At 41.0% G+C, this 4638-nt stretch overlaps 1 protein-coding gene across 4 annotated transcripts in view; it reads right to left on the bottom strand.

The window, feature by feature from the left end:
• Positions 1-4638, bottom strand: part of TM2D1 (TM2 domain containing 1) — a 51076-nt gene that overhangs the window by 39212 nt on the left and 7226 nt on the right. The window lies entirely within an intron of this gene.

Below are 4638 nucleotides of genomic sequence, written 5' to 3'. Positions count from 1 at the left end.
AATCCACTCACTTCAGCCTCCCAAGGCACGGGATTACAGGCTGAGCCACCAAGCCCAGCTTACTGTTTTTTCGAAGACTAGCAAATATATTATATCAAACCACTTACCAATATAACATCTGACAAAGAGCTTTAATTTAGATTTTTAAAAGCTACATGATACAAGTATTTATATACAAAATAAATATATTATGATATCGTAGTCTCTTAATGCAAAATGCAGGAATTGTCACACTGGGTTAGATGCATGGCTCATCTAATTTAATCTCTTGACTCTAACAAAGGTGACAAGGAAAGAATCATACACTATTACTGCTCTTTAATCCATCTCTAGAATAAAGAATATTTCTCAAAGTTTTGTTGGTAACTCACTGAGCAATTTATCTATTATTATAATCTGTATTTCTAGCTTTTATAAACTATTATAAATAATGGCTACCATAAATTAAGATTCCAAATGTATTTGTTTCCTCTAGAATGTGATGTAATATATTACTTCAGCATTTAGAAATTTAGATTTTTTTTTTAAATTAGGGACAGGGTCTTGCTATGTTGTCCAAGGTGATCTTGAACCCCAAGTCTCAAGCAATTCTTCTACCTCAACCTCTCAAAAGTACTGGGATTATAGGAGTGAGCCACTGTGCCCAGACAATTCTGATCTTTACTCATATGTAAAGATGACATAAGAGCCTGCTTTGAGTTGAAAGAGAATGCCAACAAATGGGACTTTAGAACTGGACAGACTTGGGTTTAAGTCCAAGCTCTGTCGCTTAATTAGCATGTTCCTTCGAGCAAGTTACAAAACCTCTCTGAATCTTATTTTCTATCTGTGAAATGGCCATTGTCTCACATAATGCTGTTATATATGTACTAAGAGCCTATGGTGTGTAAAGAAAGCATGGTGCTTGGTTAGAGAAAGTATTCAGTGTTAGGGTCCCCACTTTAGGAAATTAGAGAACTTCAACACTGAGAAGACTAATAAAGAATGAACCTGACACAAGGAATGAATGTAACATTATGAGTAGCTATATAATTAACATAGGCCAGGTTCAGTGGCTCAGCCTGTCATGCCTGCACTTTGGGAAGCCAAGGCGAGTGGACTGTCCTAGCCCGCGGGTTCGAGACCAACCCGGGCAACTTGGGGAGACATCATCTCTAGAATTACTCCAAAATTAGCTGGATGTGATAGCGCAAGCCTGTAGCTCCGGCTACTCAAAAGGCTGAGGCGGAAGGATTGCCCAAGCCCAGCAGGTCAACGCTGTGGTGGCCATGCGTGTGCATGCTACTGCACTCCAGTCTGGGCGAAGGAGTGAGACTCCAACTCAAACAAATAAACAAACAAAAAATTAACATAAGACTTTGTGCCATGAAATCAATCAACTCAAAAGAAGCCTACAGCCCTAGAGTTTACGTCAGAGGTCCCCAACCTTTTTGGCATCAGGGTCTGGTTTCGTGGAAGACAATTTTTCCATGGACGAGGAGATGGGGGGAGGGATCATCAGGCATTAGATGCTCATAAGGAGTCTCCAACCTAGATCCCTCACATGCGCAGTTCACAATAGGGTTCACGCTCCTGTGAGAATCCAATGCTGCAGCTGATCTGACAGAAGAAGGAGCTCAGGCTGTAATGTGAGCAATGGGGAGCAGTTGTAAATTCAGAAGAAGCTCGCCCACTGCTCACCTCCTGCTGTGCAGCCCCATCCTGGTCCGTGGTCCAGAGATTGAGGACCCCTGGTTTAGGTATTTATACATACTTTATAATGACTTCATTTCATCCTTATAAAAAAGAAACATCTATAAAGTAAGCAAAACTAGATGTATGTTCCTTTTTCTATTTTCCTTTCACAAACAGAAAATCGAGATTCCAGGAAATCAAACAAGTTGACCAAAGAGCAGGTAATATTCTCTAAGTCCTAGATTAACCCTCATTCCTCTTAATCAATACTTCTTCCAATATACCACAATAATCCCATGCTATCACTGACTTCAGCAATAAACAAATCAATATGAGAAGATTAAAGCTAGTTACCAATAAGTGTAAATGAGCACACAAAATTAAGCAACATACTACAAGCCAGAAAACTATTTAATCTGCAATTTTTTTGCAAAAAAGTTTGGTTTTGGTCAATGTCTAGGATTTAGATAACATTAACTCAAGCCGATAACTACACAGCATTTCTTGACTATAAAAAGCAGTAATGTTTTTTAAATGCAGAAATACTCAACTATTAAGTAATCAGACAATGAAGTTTCATAACAATAAAAAGGAGTGACCTAGAGAATGGATAGCTTGAGGCAGGACATGGTAGCTCACACCTATAACCCCAACACTTTGGAAGGCAGAGGCGAGAGGACTGGCTGAGCCAGGGGTTCGAGACCACCCTGGACAATTTGACGAGACCTCGTCTCTACAATAAATCAAAAAATTATTTGAGCATGGTGGCGCACACTTGTGGCTCCAGCTACTTGGAAAACTGAGGTGGAAGGATCACCTGAGACCAGTAGGTCAAGGATGCGGTAACTGTGATGCTCAACTCAAAAAAGAAAAAAAGAGAGTAGATAGCCTGGAATTCCATTCCAGTTATCATCATGTCTCTGGAACCTAGTCTTGATGAATAAAATAAAAGGGTCAGACTGGATATGATTTCTACAACAGGTAATTTTATATAATGACCAGCCAATTAAATGTGCAATTTAAAATTCAAATAAAAACAAAAGATAGAAATAAATTTGGCAAGAGCCAACCTCATCTTCAAATTTTCATCATTAAAAGACAGCTCTCCTCTGGGAGTGCTGAGGCTGAAAAATAATCATCTTGCAACTATCAGAGTACAGAACAGTTCAGGCCAGAATCATAAGTGAATAACAAGTCTAGAGGGAAATTGTAATGGGGAATAGGATATTTGCAAGTCTGTGAGCCTCCCCATAGACTGTTTATTGTTGTAAAGGAGAAAATATTAGCAACACAGTGGAAAAAATATGAGTGATCAATAACAACTAATATTAACATGGAGAGAGATACCATGTGCTTCTAAATGTCAAACATTGAGAGAGACGCCCCATCATTTATGTTAATTTTTCAGCCTGGAATGTGCAACCTAAGTCTAATGGTAAAGAAGCATTTGGCAACCCCAAATGAGAAACAATGTATTAAATAAAAGGGGGCTGAGCCGGGCTTGGTGGCTCAGCCTGTAATCCCATGCCTTTGGGAGGCTGAGGTGAGTGGATTGCCTGAGCCTGCGGGTTCGAGACCCGCCTGGGCAGCGAGACCTCATCTCTACAATAAATCAAAAAATCAGCCGGGCGTGGTAGCACATGCCTGTAATTCCGGCTACTTGGAAGGCTGAGGCGGAAGGATCGCCGGATCCCAGCAGGTTGAGGCTGTGGTGGCCGGGAGCGGCCACTGCACTCCAGTCTGGGTGACAGAGTGAGACTCCAACTCAAAAAATAAAAATAAAAATAAAAATAAAAGTGGCTGTAGTCATAAATCATTTCAGGCCATGCCATCAAAGGCAGAGTTGTGGAAATGTTAATGTTCCAATTTACTATTTTTATTTTTATATCAAGTTTCAAACATTTTTAGTATTTTTTTTTTTTGAGTTGGAGTCTGTCACCTAGGCTGGAGAGGGCAGTGGCACCCTCCCAGTGCTGGGCTCAGGCGATCCTTACTCCTCAGTCTTCCAAGTAGCTAGAACTACAGGCACGTGCCACCATGCCCGGCTAATTTTTTGATTTATTGTAAAGATGAGGTCTCGCCAAGTTACCTAGGCTGGTCTCAAACCCGCGGGCTCAGACAATCCTCTCACCTCAGCCTCCCAAAGTGCTGGGATTATAGATGTAAGCCACCGTGCCCAGCCTAGTTTTTATTATATAAAACACTTCACAAAGTTGTATGTCATCCTTGTGCAGGGGCCCTGCTAATCTTCCCATATTGTTCCCATTTTAGTGTATAAGCTGCCGAAGTGAGCACAAAATGTTCCAATTTAATGAAAACTAAGTGCAAAATCTGACTTTAGGATCACGTACTGGGAGAAAATGCTATAAAGACATTATTTGGGCTGTTTGATAAAATTATAATGTGGATTAAAGCATGTATATTAATATTAAACTTTTTGAAGTTTATAACTGAACTGTGTTTACGAAAGGGAACCCTAACAAAAAATAAAATTTATTTATAAAAATTTGCGTACTTAGCCGGGCTTGGTGGCTCAGCCTATAATCCTGTGCCTTTGGGAGGTTGAGGTGAGTAGATTACCTGAGGCCGCGGGTTCGAGACCCGCCTGGGCAACTTGGCGAGACCTCATCTCTACAGTAAATCAAAAAATTAGCTGGGCGTGGTAGCACGTGCCTGTAGTTCCAGCTACTTGGAAGGCTGAGGCGGAAGTATCGCCGGAGCCCAGCAGGTGGAGGCTGCGGTGGCCGGGAGAGGCCACTGTACTCAAAAAACAAAAAAAATTGCATACTTATTCTTAGATGTTTAAACTCCAGTAACCTTCAAAGTACTCTGCATTTGATGCAATACACCTATCTAGATGCTTTCTCCCCTTCTAACAACAGTTTCTGAACTCATCAATTTTTTTTTTTGAGTCGGAGTCTCACTCTGTCACCCAGACTGGAGTGCAGTGGCCGCTCCCGGCCA

Source organism: Carlito syrichta, unplaced genomic scaffold (assembly GCF_000164805.1).
Source record: "Carlito syrichta isolate Samal-C Ts95f unplaced genomic scaffold, Tarsius_syrichta-2.0.1 Scaffold307669, whole genome shotgun sequence".
Taxonomy (NCBI): domain Eukaryota; kingdom Metazoa; phylum Chordata; class Mammalia; order Primates; family Tarsiidae; genus Carlito; species Carlito syrichta.
The sequence above is the reverse complement of the archived record's forward strand: the minus strand, read 5'-3'. Positions and strand labels throughout refer to the sequence as shown.